This window comes from Pongo pygmaeus, chromosome 11 (assembly GCF_028885625.2).
Source record: "Pongo pygmaeus isolate AG05252 chromosome 11, NHGRI_mPonPyg2-v2.0_pri, whole genome shotgun sequence".
Classification (NCBI taxonomy): domain Eukaryota; kingdom Metazoa; phylum Chordata; class Mammalia; order Primates; family Hominidae; genus Pongo; species Pongo pygmaeus.
This window is the reverse complement of record NC_072384.2, coordinates 50,221,152-50,242,521: the sequence shown is the minus strand read 5'-3', so window position 1 is coordinate 50,242,521 and position 21,370 is coordinate 50,221,152. Positions and strand designations below refer to the sequence as shown.

Below are 21,370 nucleotides of genomic sequence, written 5' to 3'. Positions count from 1 at the left end.
GGATTTTGGAGTAAGGCCCTGTCATCTTCTGCAGATAACTACTCTCCTTTTGAGATATCTTGGCCTATTACTGGGCTTTGGTGGAAACTGAACATTTGACTACGGGTCATCAAGTCACCATGAGACCTGAATTGCCTATCATGAACTTGGTGCTTTCTGACTCATCTAGCCGTAAAGTGGGTCATGTACAGCAGCATTTCATCATCAAATGGAGGTGATATATATGTGATCGAGCTCAAGAAGATCGTGAAGGCACAAGTAAGTTACATGAGGAACTGGCTCAAATGCCCGTGGTCTCCACTGCTGCCACCCTGCCTTCTCTTCTCCAGCCTGCACTGATGGCCTCATGGGGAGCTCCCTATGATCAGTTGACAGAGGAAGAGAAGACTAGGGCCAGGCTCACAGATGGCTCTGTATGATATGCAGGCACCACGTAAAGGTGAACAGCTGTAGCACTACAGCCCCTTTCTAGGACATTCCTGAAGGACAGCGGTGAAGGGAAATCTTCCCAGTGGGCAGAACTTTGAGCAATGCAACTGGTTGTGCACTTGGCATGGAAGGAGAAATGGCCAGATGTGCGATTATATACTGATTCATGGGCTGTAGCCAATAGTTTGGCTGGATGGTCAGAGTCTTGGAAGAAGCATGATTGGAAAATTGGTGACAAAGAAATCTGGGGAAGAGTTATGTGGCTGGTCCTCTCCGACTGGTCAAAAGCTGTGAAGATATTTGTATCCCATGTGAGTGCTCACCAATGGGTGACCTCAGTAGAGGAGGATTTTAATAATAAAGTGGATAGGATGACCCATTCTGTGGACACCACTCAGCCTCTTACCCCAGCCACTCCTGTTATCGCCCAATGGGCCCATGAACAAAGTGGCCATGGTGGCAGGAATGGAGGATACGCATGGGCTCAGCAACATGGACTTCCACTCACCGAGGCTGACCTGGCTACGGCCACTGCTGAGTGCCCTATTTGCAAGCAGCAGAGACCAACACTGAGACCTTGATATGGCACCACTCCTTGGGGTGATCAGCTAGCTACCTGGTGGCAGATTATGTTGGACCTCTTCCATCTTGGAAAGGGCAGAGGTTTGTCCTCACTGAAATAGACACTTACTCCAGATATGGGTTTGCCTATCCTGCATGCAGTGCTTCTGCCAAGACTACCACCCGTGGACTCATGGAATGCCTTATCCACGGTCATGATATTTCACAGAGCATTGCCTCTGACCAAGGCACTCACTTTACAGCTAAAGAAGTGAGGCAGTGGGCTCATGCTCATGGAATTCACTGCTCTTACCATGTTCCCCATTATCTTGAAGCAGCTGGATTGATAGAACGGTGGAATGGCCTTTTGAAGTCACAATTACAACGCCAACTTGGTGACAATACTTTGCAGGGCTGGGGCAAAATTCTCTAGAAGCCCATGTATGCTTTGAATAGGCGTCCAATACGTGATACTGTTTCTCCCATAGCCAGGATTCATGGATCCAGGAATCAAGGGGTGGAAGTGGAAGTGGCACCACTCACAATCACCCCTGTGACCCACTAGCAACATTTTTGCTTTCTCTTCCCATGACATTACGTTCTGCTGGCCTAGAGGTCTTAGTTCCAGAGGGAGGAATGCTGCCACCAGGAGACACAACAATGATTTCATTAAACTGGAAGTTACAGTTGCCACCTGGACACTTTATGCTCCTCCTACCTTTAAGTCAACAGGGTAAGAAAAGAGTTACAGTATTGACTGGGGTGATTGACTCAGACTATCCAGATGAAATCACTCTACTACTCCATAACTGAGGTAAGGAAGAGTGTGCATGGAATACCGGAGATACATTAGGGCATCTCTTAATATTACCATGCATGCCCTGTGATTAAGGTCAATGGGAAGCCCAATCCAGGCAGGACTACAAATGGTCCAGACCCTTCAGGAATGAAGGTTTGGGTCACTCCACCAGGAAATAAACCACAACCTGCTGAGGTGCTTGCTGAAGGCAAAGGGAATACAGAATTAGCAGTAGAAGAAGGTAGTCATCAATGCCAGCTATTACCATGTGACCAGTTACAGAAACAAGGACTGTAATTATCATGAGTATTCCTCATTCTTTTGTTAAAAACATGTTTGTGCAGGTATACACTTGTACTAAGAAAATATCTTCATTTTATTTCTTTTATCCTTTATCATGTGATGAGATTTATTGACTTTACATCAGCATTTAAATATTGTTAACTTCATGTAACAATATTTAAATTGTTGGTGATTGGTGTGTTTCCAGTTGTATGAAAGATAGTTGTACTATGTTAGGCATAATTATAATCTTATTGTTGTCTTTATTTGAAGATTATGTATGATCTGAGGAGATGTGTGTGGGTTCAAGTTGACAAGGGGTAGACTTGTGATGGTTAATACTGACTGTCAACTTGATTGGATTGAAGGATGCAAACTATTGATCCTGCGTGTGTCTGTGAGGGTGTTTCCAAAGGAGATTAACATTTGAGCCAGTGGGCTGGGGAAGGCAGATGCACCTTAATCTGGTGGGCACAATCTAATTAGCGCCAGCGAATATGAAGCAGGCAGAAAAATGTGAAAAGGAGAGACTGGTCTAGCTTCCCAGTCTGTATCTTTCTCCCATCCTGGATACCTCTTTCCCTCAAACATCAGACACCAAGTTCTTCTGTTTTGAAACTCAGACTGGCTCTTCTTGCTCCTCAAGCTTTCAGACAGCCTATTGTGGGACCTTGTGATCATGTGAGTTAATACTTAATAAACTCCCCTTTATATATATTTATATGTCTATCCTATTAATTCTGTCTCTCCAGAGAACCCTAACTAATACAGTGAATAATCCTTGACTAGGGATAATTATACTGCAGATTAGCAGTCAATACCTCAAGAATCCTTACAGGCAACAGACAAAAATCTTTATTTGGCATCTACCATGTTTAAAGTACTGTGTCAGGCCATTTGGGACAAGGGATGGAGTGGTAGAAAGAAATACTCCTTATTACCTAATTGCATGTAAATTTTTCTGCTAGTAGAGTTTGAAGTATCCCACAGACACACTAAATTGAAGATCTCAGGCTATTTTCCCAAAAGTGACTATCTGAGTTCTCTATCTCAGAAAATCATTTTCCAAGTGTCTGGGCCAAGTGTCTGGGAATTTTCCTAGACTCCCCTCTCTCCTTTATTGCCCATGTCCAATTGGTCATCCATCTGAAATTCAAATGATTCCTTCCCTTGAGTGTAGACTGTGCTAATAATGTATTATTTTCAGTCTTCATCAGGTTTTGCCTAATTGTTAAGATAACCATTTTACTTCTAGCTGTCCTTAGTTTCATACCCATGGTCCATCCACACTGGGTCAGAGGGAGTTTTTCTCAAAGCCAAGAGCCATTACCCCTCTTAAAGTCTTTCTAAAACTCTTAAAAGCTTATAGTTGCTATGCTTACATTACTGTAGCAGGCAAATTCAATCTAACTCAGATATAAACACTTCATCAATTACTGGGCATTCGCTCTTCCTCAGGCCACATGGTCACCAAACTAGGGTGGACCATACATCCTTGTTTGCCCAGAATGATCCCAATTTATGCCCTCTGTCCCTGAGTAATTATTAGTAATACCTCTGAAATGTTTTGATGATAAATTATATGGCCATCCTAAGTGCCATAGACTTGTTAAAAGAGGTTTTTGAGAACTATCTGGTAAGGATAGCCTGGAGATAAATAAACCAGAGTTCTGTATCTCTTATCTAAGATTCTTGGATGTGTCATAAATTAGAATTATTTTAGAAAGGAAATACAATGCATTATTATGTATTACATAATATCCCCAGCAGGGTCTAAGGAAGTACTCCTTAAGCATATGACTATTCTGTAGAGAAATATATGAATGTAGGAATTTTTTTCCCTAAGAGAGCAATATAAAGACTGTTTAGGGCAAGATTTGAGGCTAAACAATTATGAAAAACATATTTGGTTTTCAGAGCTTTTCAGATTTGGGAATACAGAAATTTTGGACCTGTACTTAGTGGTGGGAGCTAGAAAGGGTTCTTTGTCCTCTCTAATCTTTGTTTTTCTTATTTGTAAAATAATAATAATAATTGTACTTCTAATACAGTTGTTGTGAGAATAAAATGAGATAGTTACATAACTGGGCTTAGTGAAAGGCCTGGTACAGAATGCTTAATTAATTGTAGTTATTTTTATGAACTGCATTCTGTTCTTACCTAATCCAAAGGTAGGAATGCCAAATTATCTCAAGGCACACAAAGCAAGTTAAGAAAATGTGATGACTGTGGGATCAGAAGCCTGATGTTTTTCATCTGCCTAACCTAAATTATTTTCCTCAGAAACTGTTTATATCTCTCCACTGCATTATGAATAGAACAAAGGCTTTCTATTCACCATTGTATCTCAAGGGCCTAGTACTCTTTCTGGCACATAATAAGTATCTCAGTAAATAGTGATTGATTGAGTGAATAAAAGCCTATGAGATCCCTACAAAATATCACATTCAAAGATGCTTTGAGCATGGATATATTTGGGAAAGCCCAAAATATATCAGGCCATGGTATTTTTCATCATAATACTCAGGAAATTCTACCACACTGTTGTTGTTTTTTTTTTTTTTGAGACAGAGTCTCACTCTGTCACCCAGGCTGTAGTGCAGTGGCATGATCTCAGCTCACTGCAATCTCCGCCTCTTAGGTTCAAGCGATTCTTCTGCCTCCGCCTCTCGAGTAGCTGGGATTACAGGCACACGCCACCACACCTGGCTAATTTTTGTATTTTTAGTAGAGATGGGGTTTCACCATGTTGGCCAGGTTGGTCTCAAACTCCTGACCTCAGGCGTGATCTGCCCACCTCGGCCTCCCAAAGTGCTGGGATTACAGGTGTGAGCCTCTGTGCCTGGCCACACTGTTACTTTTTGTTTTGGCCACATGAAATCTTTGCATCTATTCCTCCATTTACCTGCCCCACTCCCCAGCAGGGTATGCTAGTGCTGAAAGGCCCTGGCAGGTCCTAAAGGAATGTCCCTGCTTTTAATGCCATCTAAAACAGAGGAGCGAATGCTCTAGGAATTAAGCTCAACCATTACTCGCTGTAGTTTTTAGGAGCTAAAATGTCAATGATTTTTTAAAAAGTCTTATTTTCCTTAATTTCCAAAAAAATAAATTTTCTCAAATTTCCCCTTTCAAATCTGTAAAATATTTTTAAAATAATTTGGCAAACCAACTTTTATTCTCACTTGAAAACTTTTTCCTTCAATACCTTTAAAATCATCATCATGAACTAAAAGTCATCCCTTACGTGTTCAAAGTACAATGGCATAGTTGGAAATAATATATACCCTTTTATAATTGAACAAGTGGCTTTAAATGCAATTTGGATCTTGCCCATGAGGTGTGTAAATTTTTGGATATAGTAACTTAATAGGATTTAAAACTCCCTAAGGGAAGATACGTTGTATGTCTTCAATAGTTTACTTTTAATTCTTAAAGTCAAAAATTCTGAAAACTCTAAGTTTTCTCATTTGGTTTTGAAACTTGATTTGAGCTTATTTTATGGCATGAATTAAATGTGAGGCTCTTTTGGCCATTATCTCATTCATATGAATGTTTACATATTAAGTGGTGGAAATATTAATATGTTTGAACATGAATGCTTCCCAGACGTACTGGGGTGTTACTTAATACAAGGTAAATGGGCGGTATTACCTCCATAATATTAGAAAAATTCTGCATTCTGAAATACATCAGCCCCATGGGTGTCAGGCTGTGGCCCTATGTTACCATTAGGTTTATTTTGGGAAGTATTATCAATGAGAGAATCGTGTGTAATTTCCAAATATATATTTATAACAAGGGCTGGGTCTAAATGTGACTAAGTTTGGAGCTAGCTGCACCATTCTGGATTATTTTCTTGAAGTTTTCTATGTATTAAGGGAATGGTGTACCTGTGTTGAGCCTTGAAATCTATTCTAAAAGTATTTTGGATGCTGCACAAACAAAAAAGTTAAGACCTAAGTTCAGAGATGTGTCCAATATTTATTGGCTTCTGGACTGAATTAACAGAATTAAAGTTTACATTTGATTGTAATTACAGCAATGCTGTATCTTTACATATTTTTCCTTATTGTAGATAGAGTTTATTAGTCCATGTCCTCATGAGATAACCCACCCACTGTAATCTTTTTTCTTTTTTAGTTTTGGAGACAGAGTCTCGCTCTGTTGCCCAGGCTGGAGTGTAGTGGTGCAATCTCGGCTCACTGCGACCTCTGCCTCCTGAGTTCAAGCAATTCTCCCACCTCAGCCTCCTGAGTAGTTGGGACTACAGGTGCACGCCACCATGCCTGGCTAATTTTTTTGTATTTTTAGTAGAGACAGGGTTTTACCATGTTGGTTAGGCTGGTCTCAAGCTCCTGACCTCAGGTGATCTGCCTGCCTCAGCCTTCCAAAGTGCTGGGATTACAAGCATGAGCCACTGTGCCTAGCCTAATGCTTTTTCTTATACCAAGATTATCACTGGCAAGAGAAGAAGGATTCAGAGTATTTCAGACCCAACCTAGAGAACTCTTCATGGCATCATGGTTAAAGGTGGCAAGGAAGAGAAAGGGGAAGAGAGCTAATATAACTGAGCATCTCTAATGGGACATACACTTTGTCTTATCATCTGCCGCTAACAATATAATCATTTAAAGGAAGAATCATTATCCTTAGTTTACATCTAAAGGAAATGGAGGTTCAGGAATATTGCATAACTTGACCAATTTCCCAGAGACATAAGCTAGAGTGCCTGGACTAGAATCCACGTCTGTATAACTCCAGAGCCCATGCTCTTCCCAAAGCTCATGCAGCCCTCCCTAGAGAAGAAAAGCAACCCAAAGCCAGAAATAACTGAAAATATCACAACACAGAGGTACTTCTCACTAAAACTTAATTAGCCATTTTTGTCCTTTGCTAAGGATGTAATATTCTAAAAACAGACAGAAATGAAGACTTTTTAGGACACCTACATTGTCAACCGTAAATGCGGCTCTTAGCAACCTCTATCTCAACAATATCTGACACTCCTTCCCTGCCTCTTTGTAAAGCAAGACTAATTTAAAACAAAAACTTAGGGAGAGGAAATGTGATGTGCCAAGTCTAATGCATTTTGAAACAGAATGTGGAACACATATGCCTAGGGTTTCCTTAAGAGTTTATATTATAAAGTGTTTATATTTTAGTCTTTGTTTTCTGGCACTTGTTAAATAACAATCAAGCTATAGCTGCTCTAGGAAGATGAGATGGCCTGAAGAGAGTCACATACCAGAAAAAGGAAAGTTAAAAGTATCACCTGTTTTATTTTTCTTGCTCTGCAATTTATGTAGAAATGTGCCTCATGCCAAGAAAGACAAATTATAAAAATGTTGCCCCTTATTTAGCAACTCAAGGAGATAGGTTTGTGCATCGCCTTGCCTCCCTTCTTCTGCCACCCAATGCACAAACACATCCACTTATACACACACTGCAACAGTTTCTCTTTAGTGCATAGGTTTTCAAAGTTAATTACATCAGAATCACCTGGAGGACTTGCTAGAGGATAGGTTGCTGGACTTGACCCCTCATGTTTCTGATCCAGTGAGTCTGGGGTGGGACTGAACAGTTGACATTTTTAACAAATACCTAGGTGCTATAGTCTGAACATTGGTGTCCCCCCAAAATACATATGTTGAAGCCACATCCCCAGGGTAATAGTATTAAGAGGTGGAGTCCTTAGGAGTTGATCAGGGCTCTGCCCTCGTAAATAGGGTTAGTGCCCTTATAAAAGAGGCCAGAGGGAGCTTATTTGCTCCTTGTAGTGTGTGAGGACACAGCAAGAAGGCATCGCCTATGAATTAAAAAACGGTTCCTCACCAGACGTGAAATCTGCTGGTGACTATCTTGGACTTCCCAGCCTCTAGAACTGTTAAGAAATACATTTCTGTTGTATATAAACCACCTATGGTATTTTCGTTGTAACAGCTCAAACAGAGTAAGTCACCAGGTTGTGCTGATGTTACTAGTCTGGGAATCACACTTTGAGGACAACTGCTTTGGTGAATAGTGTTTAGCTTGCATTGCACTGAGCCTCAGAGCAGCAATTCTAGACTGGTAATAAGCATCTGAATCACCTGGCAGCTTGTGAATGTGCAATTGCCCCCTTCTTGATTCTTGACCCTGGCTAAACATTAGAATTATCTGGGGTGATATCATGCTCTGATCCACCACAGAACAACTGAGTCAAAATCTTTGAAGGCAGGACTCAGAAAGGGTAATTTTTTTTTTTAATCTCCCCCAGTGATCTTAATACCCATGGAGGAATCATCACCATTGTAATCAGTTCTGAAAGTACATGAGTGTCCACGGGGGTGTGTATTGAGAAACATGTCTAAACAGTTCTCATGCAATTTGAGAAACAGTGTTTTGGGCTGAGACCCAAACCTTCCTCAAAGGCTTATCACCACCCCTCTGTGACACCAAGGGCCTCACTTTCACATACAATCTTAGGCTTTGCACTTGCTCCTCCCTGCCTAGAAAGCTCATTTTCTCTTCTCAGGCAGTTAAATCCTTCATGTCCTTTAATACTGATCTCAGGGAGCCAGATTTTTTTTTAATAAGTTTATCCTAATTCTTTTTTTTCTTTCCAACTTTTATTTTAGGTTCAAAGGGTACATATGCAGGTTTGTTACATGAGTGAATTGCATGTCATGGGGATTTGGTATACACATAATTTTGTCATCCAGATAATCAGCATAACACCTGATAGGTAGTTTTTCAATACCCTTCTCCCACCTTCCACCTTAAAATAGGCCCCAATGCCTATTGTTCCCTTCTTTGTGTTCATGTGTACTCAGTGTTTAGCTGCCACTTATAAGTGAGAATGTGCAGTATTTGGTTTGCTGTTCCTGCATTAATTTGCTCAGGATAATGGCTTCCAGCTCCATCTCATGTCGCTGCAAAGGCCATGATCTTATTCTTTTGTGTGGCTGCATAGTACTCGATGGTGTATATATATATATATCACATTTCCTTTATCCAGTCCACTTTTCATGGGCATCTAGGTTGATTTCATGTCTTAGCTATTGTGAATAATAGTACTGCAATGAACATCCATGTGCATGTATCTTTATGGTAGAATGATTTATATTCCTTTGGGTATATATCTGGCAATGAGACTGCTGTGCCTCTTCTGTGCATGATGAAACTCTCTGTTCTCCTTTACCTTTGCACTGATTGTACTATATAGCAGAGTTTCTTTCCACTTTTCTGTGGGTCTCTCCCACTGAGTGCTAAATTCTGAATGGAGGAAGGATCATTTCAGTTATTATTTCACCTACCTTTACTGAATATAATTTTTCACAATATAAGGTGCTCAAGAAAATTAAATAAATTGATATTAATTAAATCCTATAAATAGGGAAGCAATCCTATTTTCTTCTTAAAATGTGAATCAAGAAATATGGCTTTCTAGGATAGGATAAGACAGCTTATTCAGATGAAAGAAATGACCTATATTAATAAAAAAACTCAGCAATAGGACATGCAATAATCATGAGAAAAGCCTCATTATTGTTTTCTTACCTCAAATGAGGTCTGCTCAAACAATATAAAGCCATCACAAAAAAAAAAAACTTTATAAAAAAGCTATACTTGAATGCCTGCTGCTTGAAATCTTCTCACTGAAGTTTATCCTGAATTTTTAGTTTGTGTTTTCTGAGAGAGTAACCGTATGTCCAAACAATGGTTGTTTTGACGGTGTGAAATTCCTTCATACATTCCAAGGATTGATCGCAAAATACTGAAGTGGCAGGTGGGAACCTAGGCTGATATTGTTGATCCCTTTGAAAATACTTGTAGTATCAGACACCTTGGGACACACTGTAGGCATCGCCAGCCTTCAGAACTATTACACATCACAAATTTCTACCTTATTATAACAGTGTAAAGCTGTCTTGCTTAGTAACTTGTATTATTACTCCTTATATTGCTGAGTTTGTTTGTGGTTTGTTATAGCAAAGCACAAATCTTTGAGCTTGGGTTAGAAGACATGGTGAGATATGTTTTGTTACTTTTCAGAGTCTGGAATGCCCTCTGTGCATAGCACAGCGTCTATGTAGTTTATTATGTATTTCTCAATCTGTCATAAAAGGCAAAGCTTTACACAAATTATATAATTTACTCTGTATCTGGCCAGGAAAAATAATAAATAAAAATAATACCCTGTATCTAGTATAAAAATAGTATACTATAAAAATAATACTGCATATCTAGCTAGGAAAAAAATGAATACTAAGGAAAAAGGAAAACAAATGTTTTGCTTAGTTCTGTGATTTTTTAGAAAATGACATATACTATATAAGCATATGCCTGTTTCCTGCTTTAAAGGACTTGAACGTTTCCATATTCCTATATATGGTTTTATTGTCATGCTATTACATACAAATTGTTGAACTAGAATCTGTTGTCAATCTACACTCCTTTAAAAGACTGTATCAAGGGCCATTATTTAATTTTCATGTGAACAGATGCTCATCTGTTTTAGAATTAGACTAAAGATTTTGGACTTGGTCTACAGTGTTCCAGATTGAATGCAAAAATTATCTTTAGACTTCTGAGATAAAAAGGTCCCTGTTGAGGAGGATTGATACTTTTCCTAGAAAGATGGGATCAAACATGAAATTTTTCTAGAAACGTGAAATCAAACATGGAATTTTCTTAGAAACATGGAATCAAAAAATCGAATTTTCAGGGCAAAACTTGAACATTACTTTGAGAGTATCTCAATCAGGAAAAGCAGGAAGTGCTTTGGTCTCAGACTCTTAAGGTTGCCACCTCCTTGACATTGCTTAACCAGGTACCGTATAGACCTGCGGCGTCTCTCTTCTATCTTGGTATCCAGTATCCATGGTATGTGTGATTATTTGTGTTTTATTTTAAAGTATCCCTTTGAACATCATCTGATTATGGACAGAAGAAAACAATTCAGTGAGAATTGCACTGTCTACTTACAAATTTTATTTTGTGAGATAAGGCCTAATATATAAATATATGGCAGATTCACTTTTCATTTTTGTAGTTATCTCCTGGGTATTCCTATTCTGTGTCCTGTACCATACACCCCTTCTCTTTCTTCCAAAAAGTTGAAGCATCACTGGAAATCTAGCTACACTTAGTTTCAAAATCTACTTACATGGTTTGAGAATACACATCATCCCACTCCATTTTCCATTGGTTAAGAGAGCAGTTCATTTTAAACAAGCACTTCATTCTAGATCTACGGTTCCATGTTTCCATCCAGAAATGGAATCATGGATCAGCGTATGTCAGGGAAAAAAGAACCCAACAGCCTGACTCAAGGTACAGCTAGTTTTAGAGCATTCTGCTGGCTCTATTCATTTTACCTAGGCCCTTCTGTGGATGGAGTTTTGGATGACTGCACCTTCTTGTGACATTTGGAGGGAACATTTCTTTCTTCTCTGGCATCTTCCTCCAGTCATGCTGCCTGATTTTTTTTTCTAGTCCATAGGTCAATTCTGTGATTATGCCATGAAAGTTGCTGGATGCTTATTCTATGTCTAACCCCATGATAAGTGATTTTACTGATGATCTGCCACTAAACATATTGTAAGATAGGTATTATTATTTCAATTTTACATTTGGAAGAAATGAGGTAGAAAGAAATGTAATATATTTTCTATTGCTTCACAGCTACTAAGGGACGATAGTAGATTTTAAGTTCTCAAGTTTCTGATTCTGAAATCCATGTAAGTTCTTAAACCACAGATTCTAAAATTTGAGCATGTATAAGAATCACCAGTTTCTGCCCATTTAATGAATCAAGAAGTTGATTTAGGTTAAGGCCCAAACAGCAATTAACAAAAAAAAAAAAAAAAAAGAAAGAAAGAAAGAAAATATCATAGTACTCCTTTGATAGTAAAAGCTAAAACTTTTTGTGTAAAACTTTCTGTGATTTCAGTTATATAGGTATATTTTGGGTTGCAAAGTAAAATGTTTTTATTTTCTTACTATTGATCATGTTCAAAAAGTTTAAAAACCACTTGTCTAGGTATTTTGTTAAAAGTATATATTTTGGTGCCCCTCTTTGAGGTTCTCAATCAAAATATACATTTTTAACAATCTTGGTGGTTCTTATACTAGTGTTTCTTGAACAGCACTTTGATAAAATTTGGCTTAAACTATACAATCAAAATGGAAATTGCTCTTCCTCTGTTTTTGCATGTATCACCTTCATTTTAGCACTTCTGACATTGAAGTCATATTGTCAGTAGGTTTTTCAAGGCTAGGATTTTCCTTCATATTACAATTTTGGTGCCCAGTTGGGTGCAGGCACATAGTAGGTGCTTAATACATAACTATTGACTATTTTCTGTTTTCCTTAGTTGACTAGCATTTTCTTTTCTTTTTTTTTAACTTTGTTTTAAGTTCAGGGGTACATATGCAAGTTTGTCATATAGGTAAACTCGTGTCATGGGAGTTTGTTGCACAGATTATTTCCTCACCCAGTTTGAGACTTAATATTTGCAATAACGACATTTTTTGAAATCAAAAGCACAATGAGATACTTAAGATATAAAGGACAAAATAAATTTTGTGATTGACACAAGTAAGTTTTGAGAAATAATGATTATTTGGGGTTTCCTTCAATGTTTTATTCTTTGAAGCCTGTATACGTTTTGAACAGTTGATTAAAACCTAATGTGGAAACTCAGGTGATATTATGATTGTTGACTTGGGGAGAGCTGGATAAACTTGAATCAACAGAATTTCTTATACAACAATGAGAAATAATTCAAAGCAGAATAGATAGATATACTTTATTTACTTATTACTTTCAGTTCATTGTTGTAAAATGAAAAATTACAATTTTTTAAGTTAAAGGATCCAATATGATGGCAAAATGTTTTTAGGAAAATCAGATTTTAGTATGGAGAGTGTTGAACAGCCAATATTTTAAGAAAACGGGACATGGCAATAGATATTAATGATGATCAATTAATTATTGTGTCTGGACAAGGGCTGAAGTGTGGGGATTGCTGATTGGTTGAGAAGTGAGGGTTGAAGTCGGGAGAGGGGATAGAGAGATGAAGAAACCTCATTTTTGTGCTGAGTCAGTGAGCCGGTTCCTTGGTAGGGGTCTTCACGCTGGTTGGTGTCAGCCGTTCTGCTGGAATTCAGGATCTGAAAAACTCCTTAAGGAATTCTTAAACACAAAGGTCTTATGATTCTAGTGTCAGATATTCTGTCTATAGAAACAATGGGGTAGAGTGTAGGAGAGGGTCAGCATGCTGACTCTTGGTTTGTTGTTAACCCTCTCGTTGAGGTGATCAAGTCTCCAGAAGATGATTGAGTGCAGACTTGAGAAAGCCTCCATTTAGGAAATGGAAACGGAAGCAGAGTAAGAAGAGACTCAGATGTTCTCAGAGGTGACAGGAGAGCATGGAGAGAAAGTGTTTTGGAGAAAATGTAAATGTTGAAGAGGTGTCAACAGAGAATGGCAGAGGTGTCTGTCAGAGAACGGCAGCTGAGCAAAGACCCATGGATTAGGCAACTGAGGAGTCATAAAGGACTTTAATTATGTAGAGCAATAGAGCTGGAGGCATGGAGGCCAGGTTGCAAGGAATTAAAGTATGAGTGTTATTGAGGCAGCAACTGCAAACCTTTTTTTTTTTGGAGACAGAGTCTCATTCTGTCACCCAGGCTGGAGTTCAGTGGCATGATCTCAGCTCACTCCAACCTCTGCCTCCCAGGTTCAAGCAATTCTCCTGCCTCAGCCTCCTGAGCAGCTGGGACTACAGGCACGTGCCACCATGCCCGGCTGATTTTTTGTATTTTTAGTAGAGACAGGGTTTCACCGTGTTGCCTAGGCTGGTCTTGAACTCCTGAGCTCAGGCAATCCGCCCGCCTCAGCTCCCAAAGTGCTAGAATTACAGGCATGAGCCACTGCGCCTGGCCTCAAATGCAGACCTGTTTTTGAAGAAGCTTAATGAATAAGGAAGGAGAAAGATAATATCTGTTACTATTAGCTGATCCTTACTAGGTGCTCCAAATCCCACTTTTAAAATTTCACTTCTCTGTTCTCTACTTGTATCCTATGCCTCCAGGGAAATGAATGAAATTTGTTTATCTTACTGTGTCGTAATTTTTTTTTTTTTTTTACTTATCCTATCTTTATGCCCATCTCCTGCACGAATCTATGAGCTTGCAGGCAAGAATGCTGTATTACCTGGCCTTGTATCCTCAGGACCTAACACTGTTCTTGTGTAAACTGTGTTCAGTGTATGTCTATTGAATAAAAAAATGGCTGGAGACTTCTTAGAAGTCTACCCACCCAGTTTGCCACAAATTGCATATCTTCAACTCCATCCCTGTGTATGATTTTTCTTCTTTGCTTGTATCTATAAACTATTTCAAAATGCAACTGGCAATTCATTTCCTCCAGAAGTCTTTTCCCAATTAACCTAATGTAAACTAAACAGTAAATTTGCATATCCTTAGTGCATAAATTAGTAGGTATGTATTTTCTTTGTATGAATTTAAATAGTGCTTAATAAAACTGTTCTGCAAGTATTTTTAGGTCATAATATGTGTATAAATTTTCTGGCTTCAAATATAACAAGACATTGTGCATGTTGAGTAAATGTTAACAGGCATGAATAAACTTTAAAATACATCTGAATATGCAAACATCATAGATCAATATCATAGATCTGCTTCTTCTTGACCTACTGGACAGAAATTTTAATCAAAAGCAATGTTTCACCAGTGTTACTCTTTTGGATCACAGAAAACAGAATTTTATGAATTGATGACCTTCAAAATGTTGAAATAATGCTCTAAAGATAATGTATTTTGCAATTTATGTTAACATTCTGATTTGTCATTTGGCAAAAATGAAATGGCTAGTAGAAGTGTTCTAATTATTTAATTGTGAAAGATATTGTTTCTTCATTATGATCATTGTTTGGATTTTATACATTTGGTGAACTCATTCATATCATTTTTATAAATAACTAGCAGGTAACTTATTTGATTGTCATTGGAAATTACAAGCTGACTCAGAGATATTCAAGGAGAAGACAAGAATTCCCATTGGAATGAGGATGCAAAACCCACACTGAAATTGTTGTACATGTAAAAGGAACTAGAGAAGTAAAAAGAAACACGAAACTGATGTACTGTACAAATGAAGGTGCAGATTATCTAACAGGCTGTATTTTGTACACCTATTATGTTCAGGGCTTACACTGCTATAATATTATATTTACCTGTCTGCTTCACCTACTAAACTGAGAACTTCTCAAGAGCAGTGTGTCTTATTCGTCTTTTTCCATAATATCTAGCATGAAGCCTGGCATAAAAAATGTCCTCAGTAAGTGTTTATGAAACCAAATTAAAAATGTACAGCCACCAGGCCAGGTATCTGTTACCCTTTATGCATCTTCACATTTGTTTATTTATTTATTTATGATAATGTAGATTTATATTTATTGATATGAAAAAATGATCTTCATGCCTTGTGGAAGGGGAAAAACAAGGTTTAAAACATTTAGAGAACCCCAGTTCACTTATATAAATGTATAACCATACTTTCATAAGTTAAGAATGCATAGAGATATATCTGGAAGGATAATTAATCAGATAGGATTTCATATGATTTTAATTTGTATGTCGATATTTTTTATGCATTGTCTGAGTCATGTTGAGCTCAATTTAACTTTAAAAGACTGAAGTCATCTTTCAGAATGTGGACAGAATACGAATTAAAGCTAAAAGCCTCAGGTACCAGGCCTGCTGCTTACTAGCTGTGGCAAACTACTTGTCTAAATCATCATTTAATTATATGTAAAAAGAGAAAACAAGTAGATCTGACCTTTCAACACTCTCGGCTGTTTTGAGAAGCAACATGGGTATGATCTTGGTGCACAAACCCAGGCATGCATTACTTTTGTTTGCTCATCCTCGCCTCCTAACATTATGCTTGAGTTCTGGCATCTTATATGGTGTCTTAACAAAGATATCTTGGGGTTTGCTGTAGGGAAGGCAGGTGGTAGAGTCAGTGGTTTGGGGTACACCACTGTTATTGATGGGGTATCCATTCTACTGGCCTGCATAGCCTCTTCAGGATCTGAGGAACGTTTTTGCTTCAGGATCACTTTTGGGGTGCCAGGATATTTTACAAGACTGCCAATAGTCCTGTTGCCTATCCAGGCTACCATTTCTCTCTGTTCTGGATCACAGGTACAATGTTGGGAGTCTGGGCTGGAAACCTCCTCTGCTGTCAGAACCAACAGCTCTCCTCCCTCCAGTTCAGGATCCAAAAGAATAACTTCCTTCTCTTGGGGAGGGACGGGGAAAGCTTTATGACCCCCAGCCTTCATCCCCGACCCCAACCTCCTGGGCATATTATCTATATCATGGAATTCTTTCCAGGCTGCCTTTACTAGCTGGAGGTGATTCCATGGCATAGATAATACATCTGTTAGGCTCACTTAGAGACTCTTAGGTTCCTTCTCTTTTACATCTTATCAAAAGAATCTCCCAAGGCAACGAGTACAGGGCCCTGTGCCTGATAAAGAGTAAGGCAAAAGAAAACAGAAATAAAGGGTGGAAAATAAAACCCAAAGATATCTCAAAATATTTTCTGGAAAGTTATGAAAATGTTGTGTTCGTGGAAGGGACACAAAGTAACTAGAAGACATTTTACAAGGCTTCTCAATAGGCTTCTGAAAGGGAATTAGGTTCTAGTGCTCTTCGATATCTATTGAACATAATACAATTATCTTCTCTCCTGCATCTAGAATGGTATTAGCCATGCACTCTCCTTGAAAGAATTGAGAAAATACTTACTAAAACTGCTCCTAAAGGGACTATTTATCTCTCTGAATTGATTGAGAAAGGCTGCAAGCATGATAACTGTGGTGCATGCAACTGAGGAGACCTTTAAGGGAGTGTAAAAATTGTAGCAAAAAATGCCTAGATACTCCACCCCAGGAAGGCAAAGAAAGGGAAGGTGTTCTGTGGCAGGTATGAGGTGAAAAAACAGAAGTCCTGGCTCTTGGAGAATGTGATAGTGCCAGTCCTATAGGTGTCTTGATACTGTGGAGAGTAGCAGCTTCTGATAGAGGAAAAACAGAAACAGAAAATGGAAATTCTTTTGGCACCTCTGTTTGTGCTTGTCCTACTTGTTGTTTGAATGCCTTATAAATATGTGAAAATATACTGAACCCCAAATTGTGACATGCTGACCTGATGTCCTGCACCCTTTAAATAGAAGTACATAGATCACAGTCAGGATTACAACGTGGAGAGGTGAGTATGATCAGACAGGTGGCCCAAGTTCATTAACTGTCTACCTCCAACATTTCCTTAGCTCCAGATACTCAGTTTGACCATCCATAAAAAGAGATGGTACTATTTACCTTTTAAGGTTGTGGGGAGATTCAAATGAGATAGAAGAAAGAGCCTAAGAGAATATCTGGTATATAATAAGTGCTCACAAAATCACAGGGATTATTACTTCTCTTGGTGTTAATTGCTTCTTAATAAGACAGGCATATGCATTCTCTTAAGAAATGAAAAAATAAGAAACAAAAATTTTTATATCCTTTCCCCCTTTCCAGCCTTGGGAGGACTACTCAGATGATAGGAACCAGTGGTTGAAAAAGAAAGAGAAACGAGATGAAAGGATTCGTGACTTTTCTGGGAAGTATAAAAAGCTATTTTGTGCCTCTTCTTTATTTAGTTGCCAATAGATTGTTTTGTTTATCTATTTTGTTATGTGATAAAATGCGATATGGGAGTAATTGTTTTTCTTGTGTGTGCATGCATGTATGTATTTCTATTTTGATGAAGTCTTGACCCTGCCGATTCAGAATACCTTTAAGTTTTAAAAAGATTTTATTTTCTCCTGGCTTCCTCTTGCATACACAAAGGCAGTAATAGAGTATCATTTAAATACTCTTGGTTAGAACACAGCGAAGTAGTTAAGAGAAACATTTTAGAGGTTGACCTAAAATACATTAACTTTGAAATAAATATATAAAGAATGAATTTTACCAAATATGCATATCAGTTTTACCAACAGATACCATTTTGGGAAGATATGTATTCTGGTTTTAAAAATATTTTAGTTTGAGTTCAGTTGTATTATACCTTACATAATACTAATTAGATGCTGGCTTAGAACTATGTGTTAGTCAAAAATTTTGGCTAGGTTCTCATGAAATATCTGAAAGGCTAAAGAACAATGTAATTATGCATACATTTAAAATTTTGAAAGAAACATCCCATGTGCTACCTGACAGTGAAATTGTCCCTGATGATAAGGAGAAAGGATAAGAAGATGCTGGGGACTGCCCGGTTCAGAGTGGCCATACTCAGGCCTAATTCCTTAAATATTCAACTGAACTAGATGATACTCTATGATCTATAAGCTCTCTGTGCCTTGGTTTCTAATAAAACAAAATGTAGGGAGCATCAATCTCATAAATATTTATTTTCTTTCTTCTTCTTCTTCTTTTTTTTTTTTATAAACTGAATGGAGATTCCTGTGCAGTAGACTATATCATAAATGCTGGCATTAGAAGATTAGAAAAACTGCTGTCTTATAAACTATTTTATATTGGGTATTTATTTATAGCTAATGGATTTCTAAATATACGATTTGACCTGCTACATTTAAACTAAGTAATTAAATACGTGTCAAATAATCCAAATTAATATCCAAAGTCATGACATTATCAAAGTTACAGTTTTTTCTTAATCTGTCGAGAATTTCAGTGCTAAATTGACCTTAATTTTTTTAAAAAATAATATTTAGGTAACTTTCTGATTACTCAAAATAGCTCAGAACTGTAACTTATGCTCCTGTGTGTGTGTGATTTTTCTGCCTCTGCACTCTATAACTGTGACTTGTTCAAGGGTGCTAAGAAGAGAGAAGCTGATGTGGCTGATGTTGGAAGGTGATGAATTCATCCATGGTAAAAGAAATATCCCTTAAGGCAGGGGTCTCCAGCCCCTGGGCCATGGACCCACACTGGTCAGATCAGTGGCAGCATCAGATTCTCACAGAAGCATGAACCCTATGGTGAACTCCACATGCAAGGGATCTAGTTGCATGCTCCTTATGAGAACCTAATGCCTGATGATCCGAGGTAGAACAGTTTCATCCCAAAACCATTCCCCTGCCTCCGTGGAAATATTGTCTTCCACGAAACTGGTCCCTGGTGCCAAAAAGGTTGGAGCCCGCTGCCTTAGGGCATGTCCTGTTACCAGCTTCCAGTTGCCCTTGAAGTGGTCTTCATTATCCTGGCTTTCTCTCCCCAGCCTCCTCTTCCTGCCGGCCTTCCTACGGGCCTATCCGTCACTGGCTCTGGGTCCTGGGCCTCTACCCAGGCCTGAGTCCATGTGCTCAGAAAAGGTGTGATTTCGTCCTTCTGGAGTACTGGTGTTCATGTGACTGTACTTTGAAAGACCAGGGCAAGAGTCATCTGTTTTCTATTAAACTTTGATGACATTTGATACACACAAGACACTGAGAGAGGGGCAGATAAACCTGGATGTGCAGATAAAATAGAGACCAAAGTAGTACATCAGGAGAGATGTGAAGATATCCCAGGTGAGTCTGATTCTACTATCATTTTATTTAGATATATGGTAAGATCTATTGCAAGACAGTTTCTTCTCTTTTACCTAATTCTTTAAAAAACATTTGTAAAAATGAGACTGTGTCTGATAGTCCTGTTGACTTTTTACACATCAAGGCTTAAATTATAATGACTAATTTTCTTGTCATCTTCAACAAACTCACCATTAACTGAGAGTCCATAGGGTAAACACCAGTGAATTTTATCTACTTTTCATTAGTGTTGACACATGGTAATAAAACCATTTATTGAAAAAATTTATGAATGAAGTGAATAAAGCACAATCTGAAAGTGCTCACCTGTTCCAAAAGCATTCATTGAAACAATGCTTTCATTCACTGGTAAAAAGTAGCAATGGGACTATTTCTCAAGGATACATTTATATTGAGTAGTGCTCATAAACTATATGTATTATTTATGATATATATGTACATGCATTTACATCAGATTATGTAAACAAATGAGAACCAAAAGCAAATTTAAATATGTGCAAATATTTACCAAACACCAAAACCATCAAAGCAGAGGCAACTCCAATTCTAAAGAAGACACATGCACAATAAAATATATCACTTAAAAACGTAAGAAAAGGACAATCTCTTTTCCATTCTCAGAGCTTGATTTAATACCAAGGCAGAGCTCAGCAGTTTGGCCTTTTCTTTAGAGTTGGAATGTGCTTTCCAAACCTTTTTTATTTTAATGTGATTCTGGCTGGTAGTCCCTGAAATTCTAACATTTGAGCCCTATAAGCATTATTTTACTCTCGTGGCCCACTGAACAACCTCAGAAAAAATAATTTGTGGCAACTGATCTTTACAGAAAATGAAGTGATTGCCATTTTTTTCATTTCTCTCTGGATTTCTCAAACAAGCCTGCCAATATTGAGTGAAAGCACTTTGGAAAGTAGTAACTTGGATATCAGAATAAATAAATATTATGGATTCTCCCCTGCAAGTTTTACCCAGTATCCCTGAAAGAAAAGGCTTCCTCTCACCTGTGTTGACTGTACATGTGGCTGTGCTCTCTGGCTTCAGAATTGCTTCTATAGGAAGAAATTAATCATCGATTATTCTACTAAAATAGATGTGAGTATTTACTCTTAATCAAAAAGGTACTATCTGAGCTCAATTACTTTCATGTATATATACATTCTGGTGTGAAGGCTGATCCAGTTTCTTAATAAAGTTGGCGGGAAATAATCTGAAAACTCTCCAAAGGGAAGAAGTTAAGAAGAGTGAAAAAGGATTATATTATGAGCTTTACCCAAATTTCATAGCAAATGGTTGCCAAGCTATATGAATCTCACTAAACCCCTTTGGCGTTAAGAGTTTTAGTCAGCGCATGCCCAAGCCATTTGCATCCTAGGAAACAAATGTGGAGCACATGTTCTGAAACAAGTTAATGTGAGAGCAGCCTGGACACCAGAGCCAAGAATCTGAATCTTGGCTGGAAACAACAGAGGGTTAAAAAAATTCTACGTATAGAAATATAGCATTTGTCTTTAATGTCTGAGTTCTTTTTTTCTTTTTTTAAACAGTGTGAAATCAGTTTAATGAATGAGAGGAGCATGCCATGTTGCAGTGCTAAGTCATAGCAGTTTGGCTGCCTGTGTTCAACCATGTGACAGGTTTCATAAACTAGAAAGTACTGTGGCACTTTCAACAGTAACTGAAGC

General features: G+C 38.1%; 1 long non-coding RNA gene across 1 annotated transcript in view; it reads left to right on the top strand.

Moving 5' to 3' along the window:
• The window catches only part of LOC134737685 (uncharacterized), a 286,300-nt gene that overhangs the window by 236,140 nt on the left and 28,790 nt on the right, over window positions 1-21,370 (top strand). The window contains exons 9-10 of the long non-coding RNA XR_010122811.1: window positions 17,671-19,667; window positions 20,567-20,780. This is a non-coding gene — a long non-coding RNA (uncharacterized LOC134737685). The remainder of the gene's footprint in view (window positions 1-17,670; window positions 19,668-20,566; window positions 20,781-21,370) is intronic.